The following is a 13,732-nucleotide window of genomic DNA, read 5'->3' on the forward strand; positions in this document are numbered from 1 at the left end:
TTAGGAAAAGTATTTCTTGACTGCATCTGAATTCACAGGACGAGTGAAATCTTCCCCATCCATAGTTGTAAGCAACTGAGCACCGCCTGAAAAGGCTCTCTTAATAACATATGGACCCTCATAGTTTGGAGTCCACTTGCCTCTAGAATCGGGCGCAAAAGACAAGACTTTCTTGAGCACGAGGTCACCTTCTCGGAACACACGAGGCTTGACCTTCTTATCAAAGGCTTTCTTCATCCTTTGCTGATACAACTGACCATGACACATGGCAGTTAATCTTTTCTCTTCAATCAAATTCAGTTGGTCATAATGGCTTTGAACCCATTCAGCCTCAGTCAACTTGGCTTCCATCAAGACTCTCATTGATGGGATCTTCACCTCCACGGGGAGCACAACCTCCATTCCATATACGAGAGAGAAAGGGGTTGCCCCTGTTGAAGTGCGGACAGATGTACGGTATCCATGTAAAGCAAATGGAAGCATCTCATGCCAATCTTTGTACGTAACAACCATCTTCTGAATAATATTCTTAATGTTCTTGTTAGCAGCTTCAACAACCCCATTCATCTTGGGTCTATAGGGAGAAGAATTATGATGCCCAATCTTGAACTCGCTACACAACTCTTTCATCATCTTATTGTTCAAGTTAGATCCATTATCAGTAATGATCTTGTCTGGCACACCATATCGGCATATGAGTCGGTTCTTGATAAACTTCACAACCACCTGCCTGGTCACATTTGCATACGATGCCGCTTCAACCCACTTGGTGAAGTAATCAATGGCTACGAGAATAAATCGGTGACCGTTCGATGCCTTAGGTTCAATCATGCCAATCATGTCAATTCCCCACATGGAGAAAGGCCATGGTGAGGAAATAACATTCAGAAGTGTCGGGGGAATATGAATCTTATCCGCATAAATCTGACACTTGTGGAATTTCTTCACATATTTGCAGCAGTCAGACTCCATTGTCAGCCAATAGTAGCCTGCTCTCAACATCTTCTTTGCCACGGCATGTCCATTGGAATGAGTACCAAATGAACCCTCATGGACTTCAGTCATCAATAGGTCCGCTTCGTGTCTATCCATGCATCTGAGCAGAACCATGTCAAAATTCCTCTTATAAAGCACATCACCCTTAAGGTAGAAACTGCCAGATAATCTCCTCAAAGTCTTCTTATCTTTAACAGATGCCCCAGGTGGGTAAGTCTGACTTTGAAGAAAACACTTAATATCATAATACCAAGGCTTATCATCTTTTACTTCCTCAACTGCAAACACATGAGCTGGTCTATCCAAGCGCATCACAATAATATTGGGGACTTTATTCCAGTACTTCACCATAATCATTGAAGCAAGCGTAGCAAGAGCATCCGCCATCCGATTCTCATCTTGAGGAATATGATGGAAGTCAACCTTAGTAAAGAAAGTTGAAATCCTCCTCGCATAATCTCTGTATGGGATGAGGCCAGGCTGATTCGTCTCCCTTTCACCCTTAATCTGATTAACAACAAGGGCCGAATCACCATAAACATCAAGATGTTTGATCCTAAGATCAATACATTCTTCCAAACCCATAATACAAGCCTCATACTCCTCCATATTATTCGTGCATTTGAAAGTTAGCCTTGCTGTAAAGGGAAAATGTGCGCCTTGAGGAGTAATAATTACTGCCCCAATACCATTTCCATACTGATTAACAGCACCATCGAACACCATACTCCATCGGGAACCAGGCTCTGGCCCTTCATCGAGCGTAGGCTCATCACAATCTTTCATCTTCAAATACAGAATCTCCTCATCAGGGAAGTCGTACTGCATAGACTAATAATCTTCAATTGGTTGATGTGCCAAGTGGTCAACCAAGATACTTCCTTTAATAGCTTTCGGAGCTCGATACTCAATATCATACTCAGACAACAACATCTGCCAACGGGAAATCCTCCCAGTTAAAGCAGGCTTCTCAAAGATATACTTGATCGGATCCATTTTGGATATCAACCAAGTCGTATGATTCAACATATACTAGCGTAAACGCTTAGCGGCCCAAGCCAAAGCACAGTATGTCTTCTCAAGCATGGAGTACCGAGACTCATAATCAGTAAACTTCTTACTCAAGTAGTATATTGCATACTCTTTCTTTCCTGATTCATCTTGCTGACCCAATACATATCCCATGGAATCATCAAGCACGGTCAAGTACATAATCAATGGTCTCCCTTCAACAGGCGGAGTCAGAATCAGAGGTTCTGACAAATACTCTTTGATACTGTCAAAGGCCTTTTGCCAATCCTTGGTCCAATCATAACGCTGATCTTTCCGGAGGAGCTTGAATATAGGCGCACATGTGGCACTCATGTGGGATATAAATTTGGAAATGTAATTCAAGCGGCCAAGAAAACCTCAGACTTGCTTCTTAGTTTTGGGTGCAGGCATCTCTTGTATTGCTTTGACCTTGGCAAGATCAACTTCAATACCTCTTTCGCTAACAATAAAGCCCAATAATTTGCCGGAACGGACTCCAAATGTACACTTGTTCGGATTCAGGCGGAGTTTGTACTTCCTCAAACGCTGGAAAAGCTTCAACAAGTGTTCTACATGTTCAACTTCCATTTTCAACTTTGCAATCATATCACCAACATACACCTCAATCTCCTTGTGTATCATATCATGAAACAAGGTAGTCATAGCGCGTTCATACGTGGCTCCGACGTTCTTCAAAACGAAGGGCATCACTCGATAACAGAATGTTCCCCAAGCTGTGATGAATGTTGTCTTCTCCATATCCTCGGGTGCCATTTTAATCTGATTATAACCGAAAAATCCGTCCATAAACGAAAAAACATTGAATTTAGCTGTATTGTCTACCAACATATCAATGTGTGGTAGAGGAAAATCATCTTTTGGACTAGCTTTATTCAAGTCACGGTAATCCACACACATTCGGACTTTTCCATCTTTCTTAGTGTCGCAACACGAAAAACAACCGGCGGGGAAAATACAGAGCCGCCACCGACGCTATTCATCCTATGACGGAAAGGGAGCGCAGGACTAACCTAAGAAAGGGAAAGGAACGGTCTTACGACCAGAGATTACAAGGTACAGGAGTCGGTTACGCAAGGGGAAGGTGTTAGCACCCCTCACGTCCGCCGTACTCGACGGGATCCACGCTCAAAAGATAGCTCAAAGGAAAGGAAAGGGCTGCTGCTAAACTGCTCAAAGAAACTGCACAAACTAGAACAATAAACAGGTGGGGAAGAGAAAGAAAATGGAGGAAGTGGACTCGGCAGGATGTCGCATCCTGGGCCTACGTAGTTTGTCAGAACAAACATCAGAGTCAACGTAGTTCGGGAAAGGGAGACATGCTCGCTAAGACATCGCGTCCTATGCCTACGTATCTTCTCTATCCAGAGGAGAATCAGAGCACTCGTAGCTCGGCTAACCCACGCTGAAACAAGACACCAAAAAGGGACGCTGAGACGTCAAAAAAAACACCCAAAAGGAAACAGAATGCCAATACATGGACTTACACCCGACTCCTAACAATAACAAAAAAGAAACAGAATGCCAATACATGGACTTACACCTGACTCCTAACAATAACAAAAAGGAAACAGAATGCCAATACATGGACTTACACCCGACTCCTAACAATAACAAAAAGGAAACAGAATGCCAATACATGGACTTACACCTGACTCCTAACAATAACAAAAAGGAAACAGAATGCCAATACATGGACTTACACCCGACTCCTAACAATAACAAACGCTAACCAGCGAACACCAAAGACAAAGGTTATCAGAACCAACCCCAACAAAGTAACTAACTATCCAGAATAAACTCTCGATATGCATAATCATTCACCACAAATGACCCCCAAAGATGAACCCCAATATGAATAACAATCGTCACAAACGAACCCCGAGATGAACCCCAAATGAATAACAATCATCACAAATGAACCCCGAGATGAACCCCAAATGAATAACAATCATCACAAATGAACCCCGAGATGAACCCCAAATGAATAACAATCATCACAAATCAACCCCGAGATGAACCCCAAATGAATAACAATCATCACAAGTGAACCCCGAGATGAACCCCAAATGAATAACACTCATCACAAATGAACCCCGAGATGAACCCCAAATGAATAACAATCATCACAAATGAACCCCGAGATGAACCCCAAAGATATAACACTCATCACAAATGAACCCCGAAGATGAACCCCAATATGAACCCCAAGTCAATATAGGTGATCCCCGAATGGATAACAGGTAACCAAAGTAATCCCCAACTAGTGAACCCCGACTAATAACAGAAGAAATCCCCCATGGTATGAACATACCACACACACACACGCTGAACAAACGGGTACTCACACCAACGCCAGCAAATGCCGGAAACAAAGACACGAAACAGTAAACACGAGTTAAGAATAAGGGTGAACACACGCGAAAATAAAGAAAAGGGTGCCCGGAGAGATTGCTCCCAACCTCCTGCCTACGTATCTCATCTGGTATGAGAATCAGGGCGATGTAGTTCCCCTTACCAGGGTAAAACACTCTCCTAACCAGAGACCGGGGAAACAACAAACTAATAGGGAGACTAAGACTCGAGCCTAATAGTTGTCATGCAATAAACATCCCTAAGTTGAGGTCTCTAACAAGAACTTAACTCACTCAGGAAGCGAGTCAACTCAAGCCTAAACTCTACATACGTTCAACTTCCTCAGAAGTTAATCGTACGACTCCTGCAGAAATGGAGATGAGAAGAGGAAAGCAAATAAACACACCAACACAAGTAAACAAACAACACACACTATATCCATACAAGAGTCTCAAACAATGGGTGGGCTTTAGTCAAGAGGGGTCATATCAACCTCGACAAACAAGTCAAACTGTAAGGGTAATCAAATGGGCTCCTAACCACTGACATTGAACGTCAGGGTGAGCAGATCAAAATGGTAATGAGGATGAGACCTCATAGCTCTTAACCCTGGCCAGGGTGAGCTTATGATACAGAAAGCGTGGGGATCCAGAAAGTGGGATCCTTTTCCACTTGACAGACTCTAGACAAAAGATCTGGGGCACATGTTCAGAAGCATCAGCACGTAGTGCGAGCATAAAGAACGACACACTGAATAACGGGGGATTGGCTACTAATCCATTTTATCCGTCAATTGCCTCTTCTCTTGGAGGTCTTATCAAATATAACACATGCCTCTTCTTGGAGGTCTTTGGGCACAATTTTAAACAAACACAAACAGAGCCTCTGAAGGAGGACTTGCCAGCAAAATGCCTGCCAAAAAGGTGACAGGACTCCAGACTACATGAAGTAAGAAGCTAACTACCTGAGTGGTGTGTCAACCACAATCCAATGCTCAAGCAAGAGCTAAAGCAATTAAGCAACTAAGGTACCTGTACAAAGACTTAACAGTTAATACTTCAGTCATAAAACCAGAAGACAAGCAGTGAAACCCTCTAACAGTTACACAATTTAATGCATAAGTGCTCTAGTACTCAAATAAGCTCATGAGCTCACCATATCAATTAAAACCCTACAAAACAGACATAGGTCAGAACTCAATGCATTTGTATCTCACAAGGTGAGAACAAACCCAATCATCAATAATGAGTATCCTCCTGAAACAAGCGACAAAGTTAATTTATGTATATACAATCCAACACAACAAAGCATAAATAAACAATGGCATGAGATGAATTGAATCACAAATCAGGGATCAAACCATGTAAAAGAGGCAAAGGCTCACACCACAAAGAAAACCCCAAACCAAGTCAAAGAAATGGACCAAGAACAAACCCTAAAATTGGGTCAAAACTCTAGTACAAAGACAAGACTCAAAACCTAACCAAATGACCAATCCAGGACCCATCCTTTTGCATATCACACATTCAAACACTCCCTTCAATGTCCTCAAAAGGACCATCATCAAATCAATGATCAAGTATCTCAACTGGTCTATGTAATGTAATCACCAAAAATATGCACAAAATGAACTTCCAATTTAGAAAATTCATATCAAATCAGAAATGCATGCAATGACTTTAGGATTTTTCATATAAGTTCCTTATGCCAAGAATGTTCAATATGCAAAAGATCCAGTAAAAAATGAGGCAAATTCTATGTGAACAAAAATGCACCAATTCAATGTAAAAAATGTGACACAAATTGTCACATTTTTCTCTATGTGTCAAAAATGATGATAACAGGTGAGAAAAAATCCAAACTAGTGACCAATAATTTATGTCATGTATGAATGTCATGTATGCAAAAAAGTGGATCAAAAATCTCAAAATTGAGGATTTCACAATGCATTGAATGCACTAGATCAATTCGGCACAATATTGATTCAAAAATTCCCACATAAAAATCCAGACATCACAAATTCTTGAATTAAACACCATAAAATAGTAGACACAAATACAAAACTATGAAAAAAAATTGGGACTCAATTGGACTATTTTTGGATTTTTTATGAATTAAAAAAAATGACTAAAATAATTGAATTATAAAATAGAAAATGGAGGGAAATGAAATATTTGAAATAATCAGGAAAGTACACAGGCCATTAGATCTGGCGCGCTTTTGCAATCAACGGTCCATGTTCAAATCAATGAAACACACCGTTTCATTAATTGAGTCAGCCACCCAGTCAGCGTTCAACGCACGCGTGGCCTTGGTCAAAGAAACACCATCCAATCAAGCTTCCACGCAACGCACCACATGGCGCCTACTCAACCAAAACCCTAGCCAACACAGACGCCGGAGCTCCGCTTCGGTCGTCTTCCCTGACGAGCCCCCAGTGGCTCCCACGGCGGCGCCACCATGAAATTTTTCCAGAAATTCACCAGACCACCACCATTCCACTCATTTTTCCACGCTGACTCCAAATATCACCTTAGTTTCTCCTAATTCTTCCTAGGTTTTGCAAATCGAAGGAGAGAAGTTTCTAGATCCAAACATCCAGTCACAACTATGTCCTCAATTCTCACTCAATCTCAATTCTAATCATATATCCATAACCTACACATCACGATCTTCAATCCTATAACCTAAAATCAGCAAAAGGAGAGAGTGAAAATGAAGTCACCTGGAAATGGAGATCTCTGAAATTGCGATCTCACAAGCTCAGCTGCTCCAGATCAACTCCTATGGACTTCCTTTGAAGCTTTATGCAAAAAGAAATGGCTGAAACCTCTTGAGTGCACCTCAATTTCCAAATCCGTTCATCATGATAATGCACTTGAACTGCTCGATTTCTTGAAGAATTGCACCAAACGATGGATGATTCTTGATCAGTGAGGCATGAGGATCAAGAATATGCAATGATCTTTAAGGTTTGTGTGAAGAAAATGCAAATTCGAAGAGAGAGATTTTGAGAGAGTTTCTTCAATTCTAGATCTGAAAATGTAGTTATGGCAGTTATGATTAGGGTTTCACTACTTATACTCCTTGCTAATGACACTGGTAATCATTTTTAGCCTTTACTAGTCATGATTAGTGAGTTATTATGCAACTTGCCAAAATGCAAATTAAGCTCTCATGGCCATAATGCACGTGCTCAGCCCCATGCTAGGATCTTAATCCACTCAAGAGCAACCAAGGATCAAGATTTGAAGGTTGTTTTTCTTACATCTCAAGCCAATAATGAATGGTGAAGATTTGCTTCATTTTGAACATGTGTGAAACAAGGAACATACACAAAGTTTGCAAGGAACATACACGAAGTGAAGCCAAGAATGAATGGTCTATGAAGAATGCTGAAGTGAAGCCTTGCCTTGGTTCTTTGTGAATTTTGATTTATAGCATGATACCATCCTTAGGACAAATGTGAAATAATGTGACTTTTGACCATGATTCCTTGAGGATTAGATTTCACAATTGAGTCAAATGATGTCATTTTGAGATGCCTTGAACATGATAAGCACTTTGCAAAAAGAATGAACCAATTTGAAGCATTATATCAAAAGTTATGCCATTTTGAATTTCCATGCACACTTTGTGATCAAATGACCATACCTCCTCAACCATCCATCACATGGACATGAATTAGGACTTTTTGGAAAGGGGAGACAAAGATCTATAACTTTCATGTTCACCAAAAATCCATTTGAAACCTCTTTGATATTTAAAAGTCAAGTTGAAAGTGGACTAAAAACTTGCCAAATTAGGAAACTTTGAATTATAGGTCATTTTCCATTTTTAGTAACTTTTGCCATGACCTTTGAACCTTCAAGATAGATGTTTAGAATGATGAATATACCCCGTTTGAACATGATTGAGGTGTCTCAACTCATTTCCCCACCTCATAGCCCTCAGTTGACTGCACAGTTGACTTTCGGTCCTCATATGACCTTGAAATGTCTTGATCAACTTGAGCCTCTACCACTTGGTGAAATTGCTTCAAAATGAAACCCTATCTCATGTAAGCTCCTTATAATAATCATGTGATCCTCATACCAAGAAAATACCTCATCTCTTTGAGAAACCCTAGTTGGAAGAACTGCATTGGTTAGGGTTGACCAGTGGTCACAACCCTAATCCAGAGGAACTTGAGGATGAACTCTGAAACCCTTGATGATGATAGAACCCTGATGATGGGGATATATTCTTGCAGATAAGATGATGCTCAAAACCTTTGAAGAATCAAGAAACCCTAATTGGAGCCCATACCCTCAGATGGCTGATGATCAATTCATAGATACCCTCAGGCTTGAATCACCTAACCTCTCCATCTTTTGAAAAGACTTTGGAGGATGACCTTCTCATTTTCATAGGAGATGAAAAATGCAATGCCTAATGCCCTAAAACATGAAATGCAATGCCCCAAACTAGTCTCAAGAAGAGGAGGGCAAATTTTGAGGTGTTACACTTAGGCACAAGCACAATATTGGCCACCCATTGAGGATATGTAGAAGTCACCAGAAACCCCGAATCAATTTTCTTCTGAACTTCTTCTTTAATCTTCACAGCCATATCAGGATGAGTTCTTCTGAGTTTTTGCTTCACAGGTACACAATCAGGCTTCAATGGCAAGAAATGTTGCACGATATCAGTATCTAGACCAGGCATGTCTTCATACGACCAGGCAAAGACGTCGAAATATTCTCGTAGCAACTCAATCAACCCCTTGTTAACAGACTCTTCAAGCAGTTCCCCAATCTTTACTTCACGAATGCAGTATTCAGACCCCAAGTTGACTGTTTTCAGATTCTCAAGATGTGGCTGAATGATCTTCTCCTCGTGCTCAAGCAAACGGGTAATCTCATCAGGAATCTCTTCAACATCATCTTCTTCTACCTCAAATACAGGGAACTCAAAGTTGGGAGATGGTGTTGGATCATTATATTCAATGGGTTTGATTAACCTGCATAATGATTTTGAGTATAAAAGAGATTTCAGAATTCAAACAAGGCAAATCATTATGCAGATGAAAGGATTGATTTTATTCTCTTTATTAGGGTTTTATGGTGATCACCAATTTCATGCAAAAAAGCAAAAAGGGAAAATAATTTTGGGAGAACAAACAATTAACATGTGATTATTGAATGAATATCATTGTATTAATCAAATTAAGCCAACAATGTCGTCACTTCTCCTTTTGGCATGGAAGAAGGGTTTTTGAACAAAATGAACATATTACGTTGACTTGTGTATAACTGTTTGAACATCAACAGTGACCTAATTATTGCAGATTCCTCCGGGTATGACAAAGTTGCCAAGGTCTTCCTCTTCATCATCTTCAACAATGGCAGCAGTTTCCTGATCTTCAATAGTGTGGATAAAACCTCCACTCTGGAACAACCCACGATCATTGGAAACACCAGAAGAATACCCTATGCCAGCTCGGGACTTGTTATCTTCCAACTTTATCATTTTCCCCAAACCAGTAGTTGCACCATGCTCAATGGCCAACTTCGCGTCATTATAGGAGACAAATGAAGAAAGTCATTTCCTTGAAGGCTCAGCAATAGATAAGGCTTGGAACAGAGTCCCAACCTCATCCTCAGCGTCAATATAGGAGAAGAAAGATAAATGACTGACCAAGAGAGCCTTCTCTCCCCCTATCACCACCAACTTCTTGTTTTTCACAAACTTCAACTTTTGGTGTAGGGTGGATGTCACGGCGCCTGCCTCGTGAATCCATGGTCTGCCAAGCAAACAGCTGTAAGACGGATGAATATCCATGACCTGGAAAGTGATCTGGAAATCACTAGGTCCAATCTTGATCGGGAGTTCTAATTCGCCGATCACAGTTTTGCGCGATCCATAAAACGCCTTCACAACCACTCCACTCTGCCTCATGGGAGGCCCCTGGTACGAAAGTTTGGCCAGGGTGGATTTTGGCAACACATTAAGGGCTGATCCTGTGTCCACTAACACATTGGATAAGGAATCATCCTTATAGCTCATGGATATGTGTAAATCCAAATTGTGGCATTTTCCCTCCTCGGGAAGATCAACATCACAGAAGCTCAAATTATTGCAAGTGGTTATATTTGCAACAATGCTATCAAACTGCTCTATTGTGACATCGTGGTCCACGTATGCCACGTCCAACACTCTCTGCAAAGCTTCGTGGTGTGGCTCTGAATTCATCAACAAAGATAGGACATATATCTTTGATGGAGTTTGTAGCAATTGATCAACAACATTGTATTCACTCCTTTTGATGAACCTCAACATCTCATCACCATCCTCTTTCAAAATGCCAGACTGGCCAACCATGATGGGAGTATTATTATTCTTGACAACAACAGGGTCAACAACAGGAACAAAGTTATTTGAAGAAGAAGTCCCCACAGGACCAGCAGGATTAACAACAGTTCTCTTCACAATGTCTTCATGGGATTTCAGCTAAGCCGAGAAAACACAACCACTACGGGTCACACCACTGACGTCTGAAATGCTCACCATAGAAGTTGAGGGAAACGACACCTCTTTCCCATCTTCTAGCATGACTACGTTATATCGGTAAGGAACTGCCTTGTCTGATACATACGGGACAAGACCTGCTGGCTTTATCACAAGAGTTGGCGATACCTTCTTCTTGCTGCTATCATACTTAACAACAACAAGCTCAGGAATTTTAAACACAAGAGTAATTACATCAACTTCATCCTTATTACGATTCTGAAGTATCTCAATCATTCCCTGATCAATCATCTCTTGGATGTCCTTTCTTACTTGACGACATCCTCTTTCATTGATAATGCACACCTGACACCTATCATGGTCATGCTCGTAATGGTTGTGTTCACACAACAGCTTATGCATCTCGACCAAAGATTTCCTTATGTCATTCACATACAGGACTTTGTACTTGCCAGGGCATCCCTGGACCATGTTAACAGCCACTTTCCCATGCTCGGGCAACGGGTTCTTCTTCACGTTCGGACCTACGTCCTCAAAAAACAATATCCCACTTCTCACAAGGTCCTGCACCTTGGTCTTTAATGGGTAACAGTTCTCCACGTCATGTCCGGGAGCACCGGAATGATATACACAATGAAGCTCTGGCTTATACCACCACTGAGGATTGGTCGGTACAACGGGAGGATCTCGTGGAGTTATTAGCTTCCTATCAATCAAGGAAGGATAAAGCTCGGCATAAGTCATCGGAATTGGGTCAAAAGTTACCCTCTTCCTCTCGTATGTGTTGGTGCTGGTGTTATTATTGTTACGAGGCTGGTAGGCTTGTTGTTGTTGACGATGTTGTTGTTGTTGTTGATGATGAACTTCTCTAAAAGCAGGTGCTATATGAGCCACCTAGTGTTGGTTGACGGCTGGACGCACATCCTTCCTTCTTACTGAGGGCCTTCTTTTAATATGGAAGGTCACAACATGAGTCTCTCCCTTCTTCTTCCTAGCAAATCCTCCATACTTCTTTGTTGAGGAATCATCATCTCGAGATAACCGTCCTTCACGAACCCCTTCTTCTAATCTCATCCCTATATTCACCATTTTGGTGAAGTCTGAGGGAGCACTAGCAATCATTCTTTCATAATAGAAAGAGCTCAAAGTCTTAAAGAAGATCTTTTTCATCTCCTTCTTCTCTAGGGGTGGCACTATCTGAGCTGCCAATTCTCGCCATCTCTGGGCGTACTCCTTGAAGGTTTCTTTCTCTTTTTGGGACATCGCCCTCAATTGGTCCCTGTCTTGAGCCATATCCATGTTATATTTATACTACTTAACGAAGGCCTCGCCTAGATCGTTGAAAGAGTGGATGCTTGCACTTTCCAGCCCCATATACTACCGGAGCGCAACACCTGTCAGGCTATCCTGAATGTAGTGGATCAGCAGTTGGTCGTTATTAGTCTGTGTTGACATCTTGCGAGCATACATCACAAGATGGCTGAGCGGGCACGTATTTCCCTTATACTTCTCAAAGTCAGGCACTTTGAATTTATAGGGATTTTAACGTTGGGCACTAGGCACAACTCAGCAGCACTTTTCCCAAAGAGGTCTTTCCCCCTCAAAGTCTTCAGTTCCTTGCGCAACTCAAGGAATTGATCTTTCATTTCATCTATCTTCTCATATACGTCCGGGCCCTCCGATGGCTCAGAATGATAAATGGTGTCTTCAACACGGGGAAGGGTGTGCACAATGGGAGGTGGCACAGACAGGACCGGGCTAGATGCCGACATGGAAGCGAGAGTAGGAGAGAAGCCCTCTGGCATGAAATTAGGAGGCATTCCCCAAGGGAACCTGGCTGGCATAGACGGAGCAAAGTGGGTTGTTGCAACAGGCATAGTTGAAGTCGTTATCTCATATATGACAGTCCTCGCGGGAGGAGTTGTGGGAGTTGGTGAAGCTTGGCTCTGGGCGGCCAGAACTGACTCAATCATGGCAGTCAGCCTAGCAATCTCTTCTTTTAAGTCCCTGTTCTCTTGCTCTAGGTGCTCCATTATCTTCGGATGATTGGCCCTGGTATTATACCGGTGCGTCAGCTTGTCTTCAAAATAAATGAAGAGCAAAAAGTTAGATCACTGATCAAGAGCTTGGAACAAAACCTGCTTATGCATATGATGCATGCAATGTTTGTGCATGTGGTTTTTTTATCAGAGGAACTTTATAGAGATCTATTTGAAAATATTTGAAAATATTAATCTTTTAAGACATATATGGAATACTCATAGCAATAATATTTGGAAAATTTTTTACACCAAAGAAGTAATATAGTTTTGGTAACCAAATACAATACAAGAGAAAAGGAGAATAGACATCCTATGGAGCCCTAGAAACAATCGTCCAAAGCCCTTGATACCGGAAGATAAGTTGCACGAAGCCTCTTCACCTCTCTCTCATAAGCTGCTTCCATATCGACTTTCTCCTTGGCGAGATGATCATACTTCCTCTTCCAAAACCTAGATGAGTGAGGAAGAAGAGAAGTAACTACATCATCAGGCTCATCAATAACTTGATGCTCTAGAAACTCTATCACTGCATCCTTATCTTTTAGCTGCTGAAGAAGTCCCTCACACTCACGAACCTATGCACGCGACCGATCTTCATCTCTCAACTCCTCCACTCCTTGGTTAGGGAGGGTTGAAGGCCCAACCATAACCATAGGGGTAGGTCTCGGATAATCGTACGGCATGCGGTACTCAAGAGCTCTTTTCCTCACCCAAGCGGTGTAAGGTTCCAAAGAAACATAATTCTTTGGACCAAGCTCATTCTTCCCTTTCCTATGAAC

Source organism: Lathyrus oleraceus, chromosome 3, assembly GCF_024323335.1.
Source record: "Lathyrus oleraceus cultivar Zhongwan6 chromosome 3, CAAS_Psat_ZW6_1.0, whole genome shotgun sequence".
Classification (NCBI taxonomy): Eukaryota; Viridiplantae; Streptophyta; class Magnoliopsida; order Fabales; family Fabaceae; genus Lathyrus; species Lathyrus oleraceus.